The sequence below is a fragment of the Eleginops maclovinus genome, chromosome 17 (assembly GCF_036324505.1).
Source record: "Eleginops maclovinus isolate JMC-PN-2008 ecotype Puerto Natales chromosome 17, JC_Emac_rtc_rv5, whole genome shotgun sequence".
NCBI lineage: Eukaryota > Metazoa > Chordata > Actinopteri > Perciformes > Eleginopidae > Eleginops > Eleginops maclovinus.
This window is the reverse complement of record NC_086365.1, coordinates 12,499,650-12,522,244: the sequence shown is the minus strand read 5'-3', so window position 1 is coordinate 12,522,244 and position 22,595 is coordinate 12,499,650. Positions and strand designations below refer to the sequence as shown.

General features: G+C 42.3%; 1 protein-coding gene across 9 annotated transcripts in view; it reads left to right on the top strand.

Annotated features, from left to right (window-relative positions):
• The first annotated feature begins 524 nt into the window (after positions 1 to 524).
• The window catches only part of cald1a (caldesmon 1a), a 48,360-nt gene continuing 26,289 nt past the window's right edge, over positions 525 to 22,595 (top strand). For 6 of the 9 annotated variants that reach the window (XM_063905282.1, XM_063905281.1, XM_063905280.1 and 3 more), the window contains exon 1: positions 526 to 729. The gene's annotated coding sequence lies outside the window, so the exon portion shown is untranslated. Of the gene's footprint in view, positions 730 to 21,646; positions 21,776 to 22,595 lie in introns of those variants that run through there. The other 3 variants (XR_010167769.1, XM_063905283.1, XM_063905276.1) reach the window with 3 other exon arrangements.

The window sequence follows — 22,595 nt, the reverse complement described above, 5'->3', positions numbered from 1 at the left end:
GCTTTCTTCCATTCTGCTTCAAGAACTGTTGTTTTCTTATACCTAGTCTGAATTAATATTGAATAACTTGACATTTAAAAGAAGTCAATAGTTGTATATAGTTGAACGCTCAAAGTAATTGCAACATGTGGTTAACTGCTAGTTTAATCACATGCTGGCCTAGTTGACAACTACCCAACACTGCTTGTTTGTAGATGAGAGGATTCATATTTGTGTTGGTATTTGCATGTCTTTGCGGTTAAAGAAATCATTTGTATTTCATATGAAGCAAAAACCAGTTTGGTCACCACGTTATACCTAAGAGTAACCATTGATATTATGGGCCTGGGTTTCCTGTGAGTGCACAGCCCTCCTTTTTGTCCCAAGACTAACATTTCATATGATCGCTCTTGACAGATGATTTTCTTTGAGAGGCCCCCCGAAGGTGAACCAGAAAGAGGGACTTTCAGCCTGAAATCCCTTTCCCTATTGTGAGTTCTGCACACATTCTTCGCAAAGTTGACGGTTTTCTTTGTGGCAAACTTTGTGCATGCTTTGTGAGAGCAATCTGAGTCGTGGTTGAACTTTTTTTAAGAGTAGCCAAGAGTAGATGTGCGGTTGTGCCTTAAAGGGAGGGGCTTGATCCTCGGTTTTTTATCATTGAGTGTAGTGGAGGACCGACTGCAGACTGGCTCCCTCTCCTCTCCTCATCGACTCAAGAGCTCTTCTTTGTCCAGATAAGATCCACAGGTAAGCGCAAGCACTTTCAACCGCTTGTTAAATCAACGCGTAAACTTTTAAAAACACGTGGAAGAAAGTTGGTGACGTACGGAAGATTTAGCGAAATATTTTGCGATGGGCGATGTTTTGTATCTCAACTGCAGCTTGTGCGTCCACTACACGTTTGTGAGCTATAATACACTTTTCTATGCACCGATCTGTTATAGTAAGGCTGTATTCACCGCGGTACAACAAAGAAAAGCTTACGTCCACTCCCGTAATGCGCGCTCACTCCTTCGGGGCGGGGGTTGTCTCCAAACCCACAGCCACACAACTTTCTCATCGCCTCAGCACTAAATATGTTGACATCCCATATTTCTGATTGTTTATAATACTCATAGTATTCTCCCAATGCTCAAAGGGACGCTGTTTTCCTGACCCATGACTGCACAGTGTGGATAAACCTGTTGAAATATGACATGTGGAAGGTGTACACAGTTGGCTATAAGCAAGAATGGGCCCCTTATGGCTTCCAGCACACCACATGCACACCCTTCAAAAGTAAAAATTTGACCATAAGAGCTTGCTGAGATACAGAAGGCAATTGTCCTTTGGTGTAAGAGCTTTAAACACATCCAGCATCTCCTGCAGACAAAGCCACAGGGCAGTCTTGCACAAGGCAGGCCCGCTCACTCGCAGATGAATCCACTTCTCATAATTCTGAGGTATCACATTCTTTTCAGTCCCACCACCCCTGAGGCAAAAGGCTCTCTTCGACTCTCATTGTACTTGAGTTGGCCAGCAGGTCTTTTGATCTCGGCTTTATTACATACTAGTATCTGTGAAATGGAAGCATGGAAAATGGGAGAGTGGGGAGGGAGGGGGTTGCTGAGGCTAGATCTGTAGGTCTTTTTCTTTTTGGAATGCTTTCGGGCGAGAGACAGCATCGTAATTGTACATGAAACTCTATCTGATAAGTTGTGCAGTGTTTGGAAAACACGTGGAAAGTGCCCTCCTCTCCTTATAAGGCACAGGCCCAACCTGGTGATAGGTGATTGGAAAAGCCTCTGGAATGCAATGCATAACAGCCTTCTGGTACAGTTTGATGTTCCCCCACAGCCCCGTCATATGAACCAAAGCACTCCTTCATGGACACCAACCCTCATCCTATAAATCTGTTCATTTGGATTGATTCCAAACTAGATGCTTATTAACACCATGTATAAAATGAAATTGGATAATCACTTCTTCATGGCATTGAACTTCAACCTAACCTCAATAGCTAATCAGGTACTTTTGGCTAGCTACTCCAACATTTTACCTGCTACTTTCAGCTTACTATTTCAACAGTTTACCAGATGTTTGCTAACAATTTTAGCATTTATTTATAGCAAAAGGTTTTACTTTTGGCAAACTACTTCCACAGTTTAAATGCTACTTTTAACTATTCAAACAGTTAATGCAAGACTTTTAGCTAAATATTTCAACAGTGAGTGTTTTGGTTTCTTTAAGCTTACTATTCCATCTTTATTCTTTGCTTTTGACAAACAAATCCAATTGTTGATCTATTACTTTTAGATAACTATTGCAAAGGTTAAACCTGACTTTAAGCTAGCTATTTCAACATTTACCCATGACTAATTAGACTTCTCTACTCACTACTTTTCACTCACTACCAATCCCAACATGTCTTCCATTGTAACAGCTGACTTAAAATGCTGATGACATCCTGAACTAGTTGAACCACTTTATATTTCCAAGTACTGCATTACCACTGCCGCATTAGTATTTCCTTGGATAAGAGCAGCCGTAATGGGAATCCCAACCCTAGGAGTTTTTTTGTTTTGTTTTTACATGCATATTCACATGCATTTAAATTCTCTCACTCAGCTATTTTTGGGCCGGATCACGTACAGCAAACTGCAGGCTTTACACTAAAATGCATAGTGCTTTGTAGTGTGCTTAGAAGGGGATTTCATAATTGGCACGATATGATATGGGCGCACAAGAATCTGGAGGTAATTGCACAGAGTGATAACAGGGGTTTGGCAGTGCGGGGCGAGAGCCAGGGCCAGGGTTAGGGCTGGGCGGGCAGGATGTAGGGAACACTGCCATGCATTTCCGGAGTCTGGCTCTGGACTGCACAGTGCGGTGAAGGCTTCTAGTTACTGTATGCTCTCTCCCTCTCCTCCTCTCTCCCTCCTCTATACACTTATAAGTGAAATGTTGGATTGGGTAATTATTGTACCTCATTCTCAGCATATTTAACATGGGTTAAAGCTCAAGGCATTTATGAATCTATCCCTGTGCAGTTAAGTGTTAACACGATGCAACATATGTGGGTGTGTTGTTATAGTCTGATGCTAGATACTCATAATCCACCACAGTATCAAGTTCCAAAGCAAGAATCCAGAGTTTCCTTGCAAGGCAATGGCTTCTTACCACCACTGAGCTAAGGCTGCAGACCAAGTGGCAAACTGAATTTGAATTAAATGGAAAACTGGCAGAGACAGATTCCTAACACAAATGATCAGACCGTACTGTTCTTTTTTTAAATAGATGTTTACCTATACTGGGTTCAGTGTGTAGGTTTTCCAATTGTGGTTCGGACATTTCAGTCCAAACATACATTGTTTCCACACAGCAGGTGCCAGAGCTATTTTCTGGTTTCTTCTCATAACAGACCAGTGAAGCTATGTCAAGCATGTTTCCTGTGTTCCAGTCTTAATTATATTCAGATTTGTTTGTTCTGAAAATATAGTTATGGATAGAGATGTTGCCTAAACAACCACAAGCATAATGTGTTCATTCTGTTTAATCAATGGTATCCTTCACATCAGTTTCCACCAGTTGCTTCACATAAAGCTAGGGTTGTGTTTCCTGGACAACAGCAGCAGTAGGACAAGGTGCGGCTCATTTGAAGTGATTATGATTGACATGCAGCTAGAGCTCCTTGGACTGTGGCCCCGGACTGGAGCCCCACAGCACACTCGCTCTGTTCCCCCTCGCCTTAGAATTTGATAGCATGTAATTTGAATGCACTGCATCCAGAACCGCACAAGTTGTATAATATGGTGAGCTTGGATGGATGGGCAGATTTCGAGTTGGAAAATAATTCTTAACTCATTCACCGGGTAGCAACGGTCAACAAGTGGTAGGCAAAAAACTGGAAGCCCTTCTTGATTGCTTGGGAAGTCACACGATGCCATGTAACCTTAGATGATGTTTATTTAGATCCTGGAAAATATGCCGTAAGATTTTTCCAGGTGTTTGTGATACAAATTTAAATTCCTGTTCTTTGCCATTTTTACGAAAAGAAACGTGTTCCTTGTTATGCCGCCAAGCAGACATGCACTGGTTTTAGATATCTACGGTGCTTTTCGGTTGTTGTGGCGTTTCTGTGCACAATTAGTCTCATGGGTGATGCTTACTCTCAACCCCCTCCCTCCCTATGATATTTTCCAAACCAAATAAAGTGTTATTTAATCCGACCACATTTATAAAGCTATTTTCAAGCAACAGATTTGATACATGCACATGTGTAAAGAATGTCATAATGATCCTTCGTCCCAAGATCTGTATCCTTTCATTACAAACTATTTCCAAAACTTTAATTCTCCTGACTGAAGCAGTCATGTGGGCATGAAAGACCTGTGTTTGAATTCCTCTGGGCTTTAGTCACACTCTGATGAAGAGGGTTTGTTAGATCAGCCTCTCACTCGTGTCATATTCTGACTTTAAAGTGCTATCACTCAAGGCCAGATTGCCTAACAGGCAGCATGGCATGTCAATGTTGGTAATTGGCATATTGGCCCGCCATCTGCTTGTTGCCAGATGCCAAGCTTTTCCAGGAGTTACATAGCTATAAAAAAAAACAACTATTACATTTTTTCCCCTCTAACTCAACTTTCTTCTGCAGGGTGATGATTGAAATCATGAGGCAGCCTTGCTTTATATCTTAAAAGGTAAAACCTCTCTTATTCACGTGGCCTACATTTCATCTGGTCTTTGTGGATGATTGATTGTGCGAAAGTGAGGTCAGTGCTCCTAAAGCAGCGGTTCTGATGTCATCCTAAAAAGATGCATGTTCTTCCCTTCGTTCCCCTAAGCGGGTTATTCGGAGAAGTGTACAAAATTGTTAAGAGGGACATTTAGCCTTTGGGCTTCTTCTCATCTGATAAAACAAGCACAGGAAATGTCTCTGTTAGCTGATTGGCCTTGTGTTTTCCTTCAGCGTCCTCCCACTGGGACCTCAGACGTGCACAGTTTGTCCCTGTGGCAGAGAAACCACCTTACTTGTCTCTTTCCTAACAGCTACATTAACTTTCCCTGCGCCTCTCTCCTCTCCTTTAACACCAATCTATTCTACCTCAACCCTTTTCCCTGAAAAAGAAATGATTACTATAACGTTTATTCTCAATTCACCCTGCTTCTTTCCTTTGCCAGCTTTCCATTCTTTCCTCCCTGTCCTCTCTTCACCTCCCCCTCCTTCTTTCTCCTCTCAACCTCTTGTCTTCCTCCCATCGCGAACGGAAACTAAACAAACATAGCTTATCAAGAGCCGGTCAACAAAAATCGTGTGTAATGGGGAACTAAAGGAACGTGGAGGTAATAAGTTGATGTAAATCCCAACGTTGTGTGAAAAATACCAGCGGGTGTAAACACATGACCGGTGAGGTCATGTGTTTACACAGTTAGCGAGGTTAACCGCTCTCTGAATCGCACGGGGAAACAGACAGGCCAGTGTGCAGGTCAGTTATAGGCATGCTGGATTTCTGCTTGCAGCTATAGAGGCCAGCGTGTGCTGAAGTGTGTATGGCGAATGTGAAGGACAGCTCGTAGAGTCCACATTGGACGCCTGCCATCATGGGAGTGAGAACTGGCGAGAGCTAGCTCGGGCTTGTATGTGGTAATGATGGAAGTGAGTTCTTACCTCATGCACATAAAACAATCACTCTGTCCTTACATGGGTATTCACATGAGTCAGATTTCTATTGTTATTCTGTTTCACCGTTTGGAATAACTACAAAGTGGAGTGTGTGTGTTACGCCAACCACTTCTGAGTATTTCAACTATTTATCAATTCTCAGTTTCAAATCTAAGGAGAATACAATGATACAACTTGGTTATTTATTTAGCGATCTGACTAATGATTTATTTCCCATCGAAACTACCAAATATTTTGTTGATAAGAAAATATAGAACTTAATTGTTTAGTCACGTTTGAGCCAGAATTTGAAACCAGTTAATATTTATTTAAACTTGCACCAGTTTTATTTAGTTAGACTGATATATTATCATTCATTTACAATTGTATTTCTGTTCAACTGATGAGTGTAAGTCTAATATTCTCTCTCCTTGTAGCTTTGTTTTTGGTCTCCACCCCCTCCTGAGGTACATACCAGTCTCTTGAGCAGCTAAATATTCCACTTTTTTCAAAAACTAGACACCAGCTTGGTCAATCTGCTCTTTGGTGCCAGTTAGTGAACAGTGGGTTCATCTTTTGTTGGTTAAAAACTAGCCTACTTGATACCGAACTTTGATAAGTGAGGCCCGGACAACCAAAACAAAGAGTTAATAGACAACAGAACGCTCTTCAGGCTTGTCTAAGATCATAACACAAAGCTCCTGGCTCCAGATTGCGACCTCAATAGTTGCATATCCGTCCATTTCTGCATGTGTTTGAATACAAATTTCACATGGTCGCACTAATGGGAGTGCATGGTGATCATTATCATTGTCTGAGCAGATATATCAGCTAAAGCAGATTATACAAAACACAGAATAAGGAGAGTGAGACACGACAGCCAGAGGTTATGACTCCACTGATGGTTGGTTTCTTTTATCGACTCGTTTCAACACTAAATAAAACCTCATTATTTCATCACATTCCTAAAACCTTTCTTGCTCTGGTTTCCAAAGTCAGACGTGTTCGTATATCAAGGCTCGTTGTTTGAAATGGTCCACATCGACTTTTCCTACCTGGATAAGGTAGTCAGGCAGCAGCACAGTCTGAGGTCTGTGTCGGGGGCTGCAGTCGGGAGCAGCGGTAATTGTTTAAGAGTGCATTTATAGAGTGTACTCTTTGTGCCTCCTAATCAGAAGCATACTCAGGCATTTACAGATGAGCCTCCGAGGACTGCTCAGGAATGCATTACACGCAAGGCAAATGGACGGAAGAGCAGGAAAGCCGCACTAGTGGGCCACTCGGCTGTTGCCATTTCTTTCCACTTCACATGTCACTGCTCTGCTGCAAGGACGGGGGGGTTGAAAGTGATTAAGGCTGAAGATCAAAAGCGCAGAGCGGCTGATGCGAAGCCTCCGTGAACACCAGTAAGACATGTATTTTATTTGTGTCTTTTGAGACAACAGAACAACCTATTTTTCTCAATAGAACAATCTGTCTACCTTTTATAGATTAGATGTATTTTCCTTTCAGTACGCATTAGGTAATTTGTCAATTTTTCTTCTCTACTTTAACTCAGGTCTGGCAAGAAGACAAGGAGAACAAAAATATGGCCTCAGAAAACCATTTTAATCAGACAGTCGTCCGCAGGGACAGAGGCTGGCATAGGAGAGCTCTTTACCTCATCAGAGCTCTGCCAGTGGTGATTGGGAGAAACACTCAGTCAGGATTTTATTGAATAACCCCGGCCCTGTACTGCAGGGGCTTTACTGTAATAGAGCAGCTCTACCGCCGCCGAGGTGACAGCCAAATGGTACTTATTAAACTAAGGGCTGATTCATGCTATGTGCCCTACTGTGGTTTAACCTTGTTGGAGGCTTTGCTGAAGTCCAGTCACTTTTATGACTTGAGATACAGATGTGTACAATTACAGCGAAGTTCACCAAAAATGATTTCAATCAGACAGTAATTTCATTCTTCCAATTGAACTAATATCCTCTTGAACGATGTGTGTGTTCAGATGAAAGCTTCCCTCGGAGATGCACGTGAGAACGGGGATAATAGCTGTGGGTTCTGTCGTCCCCGCTTATTTACCCAGTACACAGCTCTCCGTGCAAATTGAGCATGACATCTAATGGAGTGTGAGTGTGGATTAATTACCCCAATATTTCGACTAATGGCTCTTTCTCTTCTGATTAATGATGATACACGTCACACGGAGGAGGGCACAGCTAAAACATATGAACTGTTTTATGTTCAAAGAAGACATCTTCCATTTAAATATTAGGGTGCTTAGGATTATGGTGTATGAAAAACACTGTTTGTTTTCTTTATTAATGAAGTCATGCGTCAGTCAGCACCCTTATGTAGGAGTGTGGAGTTTCTAAAGAGAATATGGCCGTTATGTATTGTATTAGCAATGCACATTAAGGGAATGTGGTTCTGTAATGTTATAAAACTCGTAGGACTGTATTATTCCAATGATTGTAAGTGTGATAGGCCATAACTAACAACGATTTTGGGGGTTTTTATGACAGTGTTGATATTTACTGTAGGAGTAAACTACTATTAGCTGACTTGTACAGGGATTTTGGGTTCTAAAAATCTGATGTATGCTAATTCTTACTAAGTGCTTAGCATAAAAATGTTGATAAATCCTGTTATTCTTCAAACATAATGACCGAGTTATGTGCTGCACTCAGCGTTTTCTTAAGTACGTAATGTCTGATGCAAAAAGCGATGTAATGGCCTCATTGTTTTTAAGTTACCTGAAGAAATCAACTTATTTACATGCTAATACACACAGTAATTGTTATATCTCCAAAAAGCTACAACAGTATATCTCAAGCTCTACTTACCTAAGTCTAGCTTTAATATATAGCATGTTGTTAGCATTATCAATATCCACGTTTACTGATAAATCTGCAAAAAGCTCAACTACATAATAATATAATACTGTATATTGATTATTGTCTTTTTTTTGTGGCTTAAATTAGGAGGGATTTTGGAGGGATATGATTCGAGCAAATAGTTTTAGGTGGACTGTTGATGGTTCAATAGATCAGATGTTGAAGAAGGTTCAACTATGTTTAAGAGGGGGTGAGCTGAGGTTCTCATTCTGGCTAGCCTCATAAAACATGCCTTAATGAGAAACAAAACACCCAGACGCCCGCCTACAACAATGGCTTCTTGTTATCAAAGAACTGCGTCCAGTGTGTGATGGAGTCTGGCTCGAGTCCCGGCGGATTCTCACTGAGCCGCAGTGTGCCCGAGTCGAGCCCTCAGCACCGCAGTGCCACTCACTTCAGTGACAGCCACCTGGGAGACCACCTTGGAAAATGGGCCCCTATTAGTTCAGGTTAGACTTAATGACCAGTAATGGTACACCGGCCAACCTAAACTGTGCAGAAGGGCTCCGGGCAGGCCGAAATGAAATACCAGTCACTCAAGCTCTGAATGTAAACACAAGGTGGGTGGTGGGTGTGGGTGAATAGGTATTTCTTTAGGTGCTAGTGTACGAGGGCGCTCAGACATGCATCTGGCGTTTGGGAGCAGAGGTGATCCAGATGGAGGAGACAATTTTCAAGCATGAGGAGATTGATGAGCCCCCCCATGGACAGATTATAGCCAGGGGTTATGGGTTTATTCCCATTTAGCAGTGCGTTGCGAACCGAATCTCATTTCCAGTTTTGCCACAAGCTATAAAAAAGCTTGCAGCAAACTTAGACTGGGCAACCAGAGAAGCCTCGTAAGAGCACCGCTCAATTATTTACAATTTCACGGCTGTCTGAGATATATGTTATTCTAATAAATGCAGGAATTAGAAGGCTTAATTGCCCCACATATATTAACCCCCATAGCTGAATTTTATCCTCAATTTACTGGTAAATTCCACATCATGCTAATGGCATTCGGTAGTAGCGTCTTTCATGGTCTTTTAAGCAAATACCAACCAGTCTGTGGTCTACTATTAACTCGGGTATTAAAAGTAAGAAATTCAACCATTTCAATTAAAGTGATAGGAGCCAATCAGACACTGACGAAAATTACTTTCAGGGAGAAAGAGCTGCAGAGCTCCCAGGCCTGCAAAAGGCAGACAGAGAAACATAGTGTAATCTTCAATGAAAGAGACAAAGACAGAGGAAGAGAGAGAGCTTTGTTATGTCTCATGAAACTCTAGGGTTTCCTGGAATTTCTGGCAATGCATTCTGAAGTCACATAACCACAGAAAGAGAAGAAATAGGGAGAGACGGGGGGTAACTCTTCTGAGAGACACACATTAGTTGCCCTGCCACTGCAGATATATGAAAATCTGAAACTATGAACAGTACAAACACACCTTCAGAGTGTAACGTGACTTACCTACTGTATACCTGCAGATTAAAGACCCGTATTGAGACTTTTTTCCTCGAGGTGTGGCAGCAGACGTGTACCCGTCCATGCTGAGCGGCTGCCGCTATAACAATAACAGCCATGCACGAAAATGAGATCTGGTAAAGCTAGTGAACTTTAGCCCTGTAGAGCCCTGAAAGGATTTGAGGTATGAGAAGAGTGGAATATATTTTTTGGAAGCAGAGGTGAGCTCCATGTCACTCGGAGAATGTGCATCCGCTGATTCAAAGCAATGCTAATGCTTTTATACCGTGAAATATGATACTACTGACCACTGGAAGATGGAAAAAGAAGATGCCATGTTTTCCACGGGGGTTTGATATCTTTCCGGATTTCACCTTCAATGAAAAGAGCTTCACATTTCCAGTCCCTGGCATCATGTCTGTCTGCCAGTGTAGGTGGACTGGGATTAGGAACGGTTTACTTTGCTGAATTTTGTGCTGACTCCTGCAGTCCTTTGTCAAGAGCAGGGCTCGGCCTTTTTCTATTACAGTACATCTACTGTTTTTATTCCGTGGGCTGGTTGCACACTGGATGTACCAACCTAAACTTCCACACGACTATTACCGTAAAATGAGTATTCAATTTAATCTGTTGCAGGTGTTTTTGAGCATATCAATGGTGTGTGATGGTAGGTAAAAAGGTTAAAAGTAGCAATGTGCAACAGGCAGGTTATGTTTGGTAATGTCTCTGTTGAAAGCAAAGCTTTCTTTGTGTTTGTCTGTCCGGAAATCTGTGTTTTTCAACATAGTTTATACAAAAAAGATGGAAAAGTGAAAGGTGCTATGTCTCATCACTCATCAGCATTGTTTCTGATCCGAGCAGGCAAATGTTTTTGTTACCTGCCTAGCACAAACCGGAAAAAGAGAGCATTGGCATTTAGCTGAAAGAAAAGTAAATATTGGAGTTGCATTGCCAGGTGTCACAAATGTGTTGCTCCATGTCTGCTGAACATTTAAATAGCTATTTAGCTATAACTGTTTTGTAATGTAGGCTACCTTCAGGGTAGCTTTACAGAGGTATATACTGTATATTGTAGTGCTTAATGTAACTTGAAGCTGTTGAATTCCTCATACCGTCAAAAAAAAATCCCTTGATCGCTGTCACACAGTCAGTGAAGCCCATTCATCACCTGTCTGCTGAGTACACAGAGACATCATGTAGTTTCCACACCTGGCTAAGGAGCACATCCACCATTATATGGCCTGGCCCTGCTTCAGCTCTCTGAGAGCATGTCAGGCTGCATGAATACCCAGAGAGACACGATGGACACCAAACATGTCTTCTAATAAAACCCTCACATTTCTCCCATCATAAGCCAGAACTGAAAGCACTGTCAGGTTGAATAGACCCACTTGGTCAGGTCATCTTGCTCCCCGACCCACATCCCTACCCCACTCCTTAATCTCCTCCTATCTCTCTCCAGGAATGCAGACCCTTATTTTGAAAAATACCTTGTCTTGTAATACCCTTGAAAGCCTCACAGCACACACAAAAAAAAGGGCATTCCACTGCTGCGATTTACTGACTTGTGTTAAAGCAAGGGAAGACAGATAAAGAGTTATGATATTTTGGAAAGATTTAAATAAATACGGCCTCTGTGAAAGGGGATGTGCAAAAAAGGCAAGCTTGTGTCAGGTTTTGCACTCAGCTGTCATGTTTTCAGCAGGCTCACAGGATGTGGGGGCATTGCATCATGCTTCTTAGCCTCACTCTAACCTCATGTATGTTTCCATGTAAGGTATGATGGGAAGACGTTTTCCCGTAGTGTGGTTCCAGCCAGCCACATAAATCACTCCACCGTTTTCATTCCTTTTCCTCTCCCTCTTTCACCAAAGTGTAATTTCTCTCCGGCCACAGAGAGCCACACGTCCACCGCGAGAGAAACGTGCCTTTTATAGGAAGCATGTCACAAATGTTCAGCGGATCCATTTTCTTTCCTTTTCTTTGCCTTAGAGAAACACATCAGGAACCTCTCAGGCTTTATGAGAAATACATTTTTATGTTCCACTTAATGTTTCCAGCATGTCACGTTATTGCCCGTGTACCAGAGGCCGTGGGCTGCTGTGGCTCATGCTGATCACGTATACTTCTACATTTCAGTCATTGAACTTTGGTGCATAACCCAAGCGAATTACACTTATAAAAAAAATAGTCTGAGTTCAGGATCTTGCCTGGGGGGTCTTCTACCCAGACGCGCTGGCTTTTCTGCGGTGATTGAAACTGTGATATTTCAGTTTCTGCTGAACTTTTGCTCGCAGCTCTGAAACAAAGCACAGATTTCAAGTGTAGCAGAGCCTCTCTTCCGTCGCGTTTTTATCCCTTTCCGTTCAACTCTGCTTTATTGCCATCAGCTGGATAAACTGTTCTCTCGCTGCAGTGTCGGCAGTAGCAGATTTTACACTAACACCCTTCCATATATCAGCACTCAGGTTCCACTAGTCTCTCTGGTCAGCTCACTAGTAGCAGATTAATGTCCTGTTGAGGAGACACAGACTGCTGCCCGGGGCTCATTTACTCTGACAGAAGGCAGGTGTCAAGACAGTCTGTCCTGAAGGAACAAGAGGAGGCGGCTTTTCTTTTGGAAAGGGACACGAGGGACACATGAGGAATGGATTCGCGACATGTCACAAGCTCTGTGTGCCTTGCTTGAAATGAGAAAATGGTGCAATAGGCTTCCAAGACCATTAAATGACCTGTTAAGTTTATTTTTTGTGTGTGGATAGTATCAGCTCCTTTGTCACTGGCCTCATACAGCATCTGTCTGTCATTATTTATTTACAATCCTATTTAATACACTTATAAGTCACAGTGCGCTCTCCAGTACTAAGTGGCTCGATGATGTTGTCCTTGTATTCATCATAACTCTAGTTTGTTATGACAGGGAAATGATGTGGGAAAAAATTGCATGTATTTATTCATTAGTCCTGGTTTGTTTGACGCTATTATAGTGAGGTTTTATACAGTCGGGCTTTTTTTTATAGCATCTATGTTCTGACATTGAGTGACAAAAAGAATTTCTGACTCTAACGTCCTTGTGGAGTTACACAAGATATTGTTACTATGGCATGTCAGGTACAGGGGGTGCATATCTATTGAGATTATTTGACATCTTGCATATGTGCAGCAGAATATGTAATGTATTTTTTTCAAGAAAGTGCTTACATAAGAGTTCTAAAACTGTCTGGATCCCAAGCGAACAGGAGACAAAAATAATTTGGCATTTTTTGCAGTGGCGGGAGAATGTCAGAGCCGCTCCATATAGCGAGGAGGGGCTGGGGGGGTAGATAAACAAACCGTTTCTAACTTAAGCAGAGGACTGTGGCCTTTGAGACGGCTGCTTTTTCACCGAGAGGAATGTTCTCTTCCAGGCGGCTCCGAACTCCAGAGCACTGCCCAGACTCCCGGTGTATGTGGAAGTGGAGAGAGCTTTTTGTTTGTGTTTAAAGAATGAAATGTCAGCGCAGGGAAAGGATCGGTGTGCCTCTCTCATGACTCCTGAGTTGTGCAGGTGTGTGTGTCTGTGTCTGTGTCTGTGTCTGTGTGTGTGTGCCCAACAGTGTTCACCGCCGAGATGTCACCACAGGTCCGACATCACCATCAGTCATTCTGTTTTGAGAGGAAGCCAAGACCGTGGCCACTGTGTAGTGAGTGTGAGAGCTCTATCTCGCTGTGCAACGCAGCATGCAAGAGAACCTCCTCCTATCCCCCCCCCCTTTTTTTTTCTTTTCCCCAGTTTGGTTACGGGAAAAGGCAGCATTTTTCTTTCCATATTTGGTCATATGGAGCACAGCCAGGGTGCAGTAGCTTTTTGATGCCGCACAAACATCCCTATTTTGTGTGGGATTTGTACTTTTTGGAATGCTTTTTCTCCAATTCTGCCTGATTGTGGGTGTTGCATTTGAGAGTGCAGTTTAAAAAGGGACACAAGCCTGTTAAAAGTCAAAGACGGGAGAGGATTTGTGCTGGCTCGTGCTGCTGTTTAAAAAAAACCGTGCCTTTTTACAGTATTATTTATGATTTAGACAGCAAGAATCCAACTTCTAATGCAAATGTCCCTCTTAAAACCCGCATCTAAAAGTAGGACAATGTTTTATAACCCTTCTCTTGCAGCCAACTGCTACATCAAATCCTCGGGCAGTTATTTCATTTGGTAAATTAGTTCAGCAGCTGACAAATAAGAATTTATTATCTCATTTCAGTGGTTCGCTTTTAAGAGCTAGAGATTTCTGAAAGTTGCTGATGCTGAATTTAGTTGGAGCTGCTCAAAAATGAGAATACAGATGGTGTTTTCAGTTCAAATGGAGCATCTGTAGGCTAAAACCTGCCATTGAGAAGCTTTGCGATTCAGATGATGGATCATGTCATGCTGGGGTAATGTTTTTATTGCAATTTAAGTGTGACTTAGCTTCAGGCTTGAGGTATAAAGATACATAAACACACCTTCAACCTGAAGGGGGATGCCGGCTGGTGATGCTCAGGTGTTTCAGCTGCGTCTCCAAGGAGAGAAAGAAGGTCATAATACTTTCAGATGTAACGCAGCCTAAAGTGTAAGGAGCGGTACAAAACTCCCATTCGTGTGTGGGAAAGAGAGAGGAGAAAATAATAAACGATAGTGAGTCACTCTCTAAATATATATACTGCAGATGACAGTGAGGTTATCAGTCTGACAGTGGAAAGTAAAACAGTTGAAGAAAGGCTACATGGACAGTCATTTGTTTTAATCAGAGCAACACAAGAGTTTAGGAGTATCAAAATGCAGCTTCTTTTCCAAATCTGATTTTTTTACTTTGACAGATAATCGAAACAACTGCTATTTATTATCCGGAGCATCTAACAACATGCTGTTTGAGGAAGAAAGACATGAGGGTTAGAGCTGTTTTTAGAGTCTTACGTTTCGCAGTCATCATTTTTATTAGCTGTGATAAAAAAATTACTGAGATCTGGGAACATTAAGTCATCACTGCAACAATAGGGAAAGAAACACAAGCGGGCTGAAGATTAGACAGGTTGTAAACATGCCAAGACTCGAGCCAGATTATCTCAACCACTTTATTTGGAGGCAAAAGGAGAAAGCGCGGCCAATATGTTGCTAATAATACCTCAGTGTACAGAAAAACTGTGCGTGCACAACTTTGGCAAGTAGAGCGGGGCAAAGACAAACCAGGAAGTTGTTATTTTTTAAGATTTTCAAAGGTCTCTGCATTTGATTAAGTGGGTGCAAATTTTTGTTGCATTTGAATGGGCCCTATTATGCTCATTTTCAGGAAATCTTAGCTTTTGCATACCATTTACATGCACTAATACCTACACTACAGGAAAGGGAAAACCCACAAAGCATCATGGGGTCCCTTTATCTTCATCTTGGTAAGAGGGGCCCTGCACCCTGAGGGGACTTCTGTATTTTAATTATATCTTGGCTTTTTTTACTGGTTTGAGGTGGGCGGGCCTTACTGGATAAAGATGATGTCCCCTTGAATGCACCAATCACAGTCATCGTACGGGACTTATCCAATGAAGTCTTTCGGTGTAAATCTTTAACGAAAATCAGGAATTTTTTTCTCTACTTTTATTTTTGAACGCTGCTTATTTGGAATTCATAAATGGAGTGGTTAATGATTACTTCCAGCAGTGCTTAGTGGAACCTGCTAGCGGCCTATAAACTATAATGCACACAAGGTATTCCATTGAGATTTCCTTGGCTGTGTGAGAACAGATAACCTCAGTCAGTCTGTCTCAGTGTGTATGATTCACAGGGCACAGAGAGGTGTTATGGAATGTGAACCATTGTCTGGGAATGCAGGAGTCTCCTTTTTCTCCAGCAAATGGAAACTTAACATCTTTATCCTTCAGGTCTTTTCTTACACTGGAGGGAAATTTCCTCTCGCTGGTTCATCTTCCATCTGAAAGTCAGCGCTGAGCATATCGTAGAGGGGATTTGAGGAGACTGTGTCTGATCGCCGCATCTAAAGTCACTCATGACTATCCATCTGAGGCATTCAGGGACCCGAGCCCATTTCTTGCCCCAACCCTCGAAAACCATCAGCACTTTATTCCTCCGCGTTTCACTTGCCACAGTGGCATTAGCTTCTTAGGTTTGCCTATGAATGCCGTCTGCTCATGCTCAGTGAATTTTTTCCTCATTCCAGCCGAAGCCACACTTTCAAAAAATAGTTTTGGAGGAGATAGAGTGCGAGTGGAAAGCAGATGGTATTGAGATTGAGCTGATGCACTTGGCCACTTCATACAGTATGTTGCCTTGCATATATAGTCGCAGCTGAAGACCTCCGCTTTGACAACGCCAGCTATTGTGGTTGATTTTCACACTGTGACGTGAAATGCAGACACAGACAAATACAGAAATAAGCTTGTCTGCTTGGACATAGGTAAACCCTATGAAATATTAAACCAATTACTCTACTTAATTCACAGCAAACCATCGCTGAGTGTCCTTATATGGCAGCGTAACACATACTCTGCAGCTGTTGGCTAAGCTGCTGCATTGTGGTCCAAGAGGAGATAGAATCAGTGAGTAAATGATGACAGTAGAAATAAATAAATAAAATGCATTGGCAAAGACAGTACAGGCAACTGGTAATGGAGCTGCTTGTTATTTTTTTCACTGAACACAAATGTACATGTTTCAAATATGTATAATATTGGCACTATTATCCGCTCAGTGTTGCGTTAGCATTAACTTAAAGAAAAACAATAGCCTAGCTCGCTGCCGGACTGTAGGTCAATGGACAAGCTTCTTCCTGGACACCAGTCTTCTGTGCCAATACACTGGAAAACAGATGCAAATATTGAATCATTTCCCCAGCTCAAACAGCAAATAACATGTCACAGCCCTATTATATACCAATACACAGTATCATCATTAATTCCAGCCCACCAGAGTATCTGTTAAGACTGTAAAAGGCAGGCAGAAAAGGCGACACTAGATGACGGATGAAGCCGAGAGATGGACGAGCGGGGATGGAAAGAGAGAAAAAAAGGCTTGGCCTTGGTGCGCCAAAAAACCTCCAGTGAATTTATGAATGCTCAACCAGCGCCGCTCCCCATCCCGGGACTGTAAACGTGTTAATGCTGCCGATGCCTTGACGTGTGAGAGGAGACGCATAGCGCAGGGAACCACGACCACAAGGCCAGCTTTCCAAACACAGCGCTGTAGGTGGTGATGGATATCACACATGTACACACATTTACCGTACCATAAACACACGTACTGTACTTGCGGTGGCCGTATATTTTCAGTAAAAAACGTGTAAAAACATACATTCTCACATCCCGTAAAGCTGATGCAGAAAATCTGTCATATGCATTTCCTCTGTACTCACTTTCCATGCACACTTTCCATTAATACACACATTTTTACATTTGAATAGTGTTTATCGTGATGCTCACACTGAGAACATTTTACCTGCCCTGTCAGCCTAATCTCAGGAGACTCTTTACCGCTGCAGAAAACGTTAGGTTTACCCCACTCAAACTGTCCCCAGAGCCTCAGCTAAAACAGCTGTTAGTGTGCACGACCTACAGGCATGCATTATCTCCCTCTCTTTATTTCGCTCCGTGTTACTGCGGAAGCTTATCAGTGTAATAAAACAGTAAACAAAATGATCATTCTTTGACACAATACTTAGTAATGCAGTATATCTTAGTCTGAACAAAAGGACCTCTCTGGTTTATGTGTGGGTTGGTTCCCTGTCATGTCGGTATCCAATACTCCCATAAATGGACAATTTACTGTAGTTTGTCTAACAGCTGAATGCAAATGGAGGAGCGTGTCAGGGTTAGATGTTTAATTCCCATAGTGTTACTTAACTCCTACGCACTGAAAATTGAAACTCTCTAAGTATGAGTTCTTTAATGATGTGTTCCAGTGCAATACTTTCTAACGTTTCTGACCACTAGTGGTGCTTCGGAGCGATACAGCCCAAAAAAGCCAGTGGACAAGAATACTGTGATTAAGCCAATGTGAATGAAAGCAATGCAAAGTGCAGTTGTTTTATTAGCCCAGAAATGCAAGAAAACCTGATTGTGAAATAACTTTGTTTCCGAGAAACACAGGACCTCAAAGATAAGGGGACTTTTAGCGAAAACAGAGTAAGCTATGATTGTATTCATGAGAGGCTGTCATAATAAAAGCATCAACGTTTTGAAGTGAGGAGACAATTGTAATTTCGTCTTTTTCTAACTTATGACTAAAGCCCTGAGGTTTTCAGTCTGACTGACCGAGTATTGATAGGTGAAGACAGCACCTGTCAAAATACTGAAATCCTGCTGCTCGCTTTTCTCAGTCGTAATCTTCCATAATACAAAATGATATATAGCTTATTAAATGTATTTCTATTCAGTATTATTTTATAAAAGGCATGTTTGACATAGCATTGACATCTCCAGCTTGTCTCCACGGTAAACTATTATTTCTGAAAGTTAAACGGTAAGTGACGGGTAAAATAGTGAAAATTCTTCAACATACCAACCTTTGTAGCAGGTGGACGAATATTTCCTTCCATTCATGCAAAGACTAGAAAGACCGGGCTTTGTGTCCGTGTTACCTTCACTTTCCAGATTACTGGAATACCTCTCTTCACCTGGACACCTGGACAGCTGTGACTCTATTGCTGCTAGAGATACAACTGTTCCTCTCGTAATGCAGCGTTCAGGTTTTAAAGTGTTCTTGTACAAATTGTTAACTGCAGACTTGTTGTCGGCACTGTTGTTTAACCAATGATCACTTTTCTGAAGGGGTGATCAGCTAATCGCCTTAGCGGTGCCTCATAAAACCAAAGAGAGGAAATTGCGGGCTTATAGGCATTGGTGTCACTATTGACTGTGGCTCTGCTATTTAAAATTGTGGGATTTGTTCAGGATATCCCGTTTTGCACCATCGACGATTGTCCCTGACCAATCAGAGGGCGGCAGCGTTTTAAATCAACGTTCTTCAATCGGTTCAGCTGCTTGAAACTTTGAGTGAGTTGGTAAAAAATCCAGGTCCCATTCCAAAGGAAAAACAAGTCTAGTTGAATACAGCGTGCAAGTCATTGGACATTTGGCATTAGATGAAAATACAAAAACCTTGTTAACATGGGTTAACTTGCCTGCCTAACCTTAGCATGTAAGCATTGTAGCTCGATGACTGTAGCTTACAGTAGACTCTGAAGGCTCAAATGCTCTAATGCGTAAGTTTTGAATGACACGTATTGTTTTTAAAAGGCAAAATAAGCACAAAAAGCGCCCGTTAAATGACTTTGCTCTGCCTAGCATCAGTCGACCTCATTTCTGGCTTTCAGTGAGTTCTGACATGTTCTGTTTAGAGGATAAAGTCAATAGAGGATTAATGTTAAATCTTAATTTCTCATAAAAAGGAGTTTATAGTCCAACATGGTCGAGACTAGAATGTAGCAGGTATTATTTTTACTGTCATAAAAGTCACTTTAATATAAACTAAATAAATGTGATTTGTGACTAATCCTTGTAACCCTCAGCTGCAACAAGTAACCATTGTTCCTTTATTTGCCAACTTCACAGCTAGCAGGCATACAACGTGCGTAAAGCTAGTTTTTACTTGTTTATCTTCACATTCATTCCCTTTATTCAGCAACCAACACTGTCACTGCTCACAAAGGAAATTCCAAATGAGGAGTTGTCTTTAACTGGCTTCTGAGTGAGTAATTGGAGGCTCTTTCAAGTCCCCTCGGCTAAAATCAGAGGTTAAATAGAAGCATTCCTCGCATAGCTCCATAGCCATAATGTGGAGATTAATGTGTTTGTCTGAAGGTGGTGAGGGGATGGTTGTTCGGACTGATCACAGTTACAGATCCGCCCAAAACGCTGCAGTTTTCTCCTCTCAAAGAATGCAAAGCCAGCGTTAGGAACATTTCACCAATGACCAAAAATAGACGTTCTGCTGGCCCATGCTTCAGCTTTACTCCCAGACTGTTGCTTGATCTACTTTGTTTGTCATTTGTCCAATAGGGGGCTTCTAACCTAAGACTCCGTGAGAAGATAGAGGCATTATAATGGGGGGGGGGGTTGTAATCCCAGTGGCTGTCGGGATACTATCAACTTGGCTTTTAGGGCTTTTTAAGAGACTGGCACTTAAACACTGGGTTCTGTGCCAGGGTCTGGCAGTCTCGACAGGTAGTAATTTGACTGGTAAATGTGTCATTATAGCCATTGTAGAAGTAGGGGCTGGCAGGGGGAGAGAAAGAGGGGGAGGAAGGGAGTAGATAGAGACAGAATAAGAAGTGAGGGCAGGATGTATGGCTGCAGGTTCTGGAGACAAATGGTCGAAGCGTAGACAGACAGAAGAAGAGGTTTTACAGTGGACATGCTAAGACAGGCAAAAAGTCTGAAAACGTCCCAAACGTGCAACTCCAGGTTGCTCAACTTTATGGAATGCTGTCTTTCTCTCGTTCTGCCTCTGTTAGCTTTTGCAGAAGTGCGGGTGGTCCCTTCAGTGATATACACAACCGTTACACTTCTACGTCTTACTGAGGGCCTTGTCTGCGAGCCACAGGCTTCCTCTTCTTCCTGGTGCTCTCCCACGTGGAGACGAGACAATGTGACTGTGCCGCATTCACTCTTGCATTCATTTCACAGCCCTATTCATCCATCATAAATCAAATATAATTACCTCGGGTTTATGATTCATGTTAAATCACGTATATATGTCCCGCTGCGATCCCAGGTCTTCCGCTCTAATTTACTTTGTAAAATTGCATGTTTTTAAATTATCTACAACTCCTTTTTTTTTTTTCTTCTAACAAACCCGAACAGCAAATGAAAACGCACTCTCCTCCGCTGCATAAATCACGCATTATTTGCAACAATAACTCGTAATTTATATGCCTGCCGTGCTTGTGTTGCTAATAACTTTGTCTCCCTTGGCATCCCTGCTTCTAGGAAGTATGTGATTAGACTGGTGATGTTTGGAGGCCTTGTCGGTTTTACTTATTGAGCTTATTTCGTCTTAATTACGGTGGTATAGCCCCTCATTCAATCCCCTCTCCCCTCCCCTATTGTTTCGCAAATGATACTCGGAGTGCATCTAAACATAGATTGCATTTTTGCGGTATTTAAAATATCTCTCCCTCCTCCGAGTCACAGTGGCTTTTACAGTGTAATAGCGGGGAGACGAAGCTGTGTTTACTTTGCAGGCTCAAATAGGGAAAGGGAGGGAGCTGGGTGAGAAGATGCAGTGGAGAGGGGGGAGTAGGATCCCTCAGTCATGCTTTTTTTTCCTTTAGCTTCTCTGTGTGTTTCCTGTCCGTGTGTACATTCTCATTAGTATGCTTATTGCTCTGTGTAAATGCATGCACACAGACGCTGTAATGTTGCGTGCCTGTGTGCATGCATACTTATTTACAGATGTGTGAAGAGGCTCGCTTAACCTTTCCTGTACGCAGATACTGGAAAAAAGCACGCTTGTAGCACACAGGAACCTAGCCTCAAGAGCCGAGTCACGTCCGAGAACGGAGTTTAGCCAAGCTCTGACATGTGGGCACAGGACACCGGAAAAGTTAGCAGTAGAGATAGGGAGAGGAGAAAGGAGGGAGGGAGTAGGGGGTAAGGCTAAGGGAGAGAAGGAAGGAGGTCACTGGAGGATGGAGGGAGGGACTAGCAGGGAGGGGAAGGGAACAAGAATTTGCCTTTTCTGTCAGCTGAGGCCGGGCTGTGGGAGACTTCACGTTGTAGCATTGTGTGCATCTGCTTGGAGAGAGCATTGTGAGAAACTGGTATGGTGTGAAGGAATTGTTTGAATTCAAGGTATGACAGACAACATTTCTTCCTTTTGTTTCCTCAAATGATCCTGTTGCACTCTCAAGCATCTTATTTCCTGCCATTTCGATGTGATTTAAACACAACAGTCTCTTGAGTCTGTAAACCTTCATGCACCTTTTGTCTTTTGTTTACCGTGCTCCTGTGTGTAGAAGACGTAGTTTGAGGATGTACGAGGGGAGGCTCATAGCTCCTGGGTGGTCTCGGTCCTCAGTGCAGTCACGTACCCAACTGGGGTATTTTTAGTGAGAGTTGTTCTTCACTGATCGAGTTAACATCCCGTGTTGGCTTCTCCCTTCTCTTTTTGTATCTCGGTTCTTCTTTCTTTTATGGTCTTCCTCATATTGGGTTGTCCACCGAAATGTCTCGGTATTGTTTGAGGGAAGTTGGCTTTTATCTGTACTGTGCGTATAAAGATGTTAGTATGTTATTATCCTTAAGATTTTATGCCACAATGATTTGGCAACAACCACGCTTACAGCTGACAGTGGTTAAATGAAACAGCAAAGCCTCACTGTGCAGCCTCTCAGCTTTTTTTGGCTCTTTTCAATAATAACAAATGATGAGAAGCAGATAAATGTATCTCCAAAATTACTGTTTTGAAGAATAACTGTTCAGCGCTGTGCGTTGTCTTTCTTCACAATAAAAGCTGTCCTTCTAAATGCTTTCAACTTGAAGCAACAGCAGCAGGATGTCACATTTGCATTAGCAGGAAGATAATACAGCTGTGATACGGCTGTAACGGTACCTCTGAAATACCCCTGTCCCCTGTGTGAATGCAGTTTGAATCTAGAATTAAAATGCACAT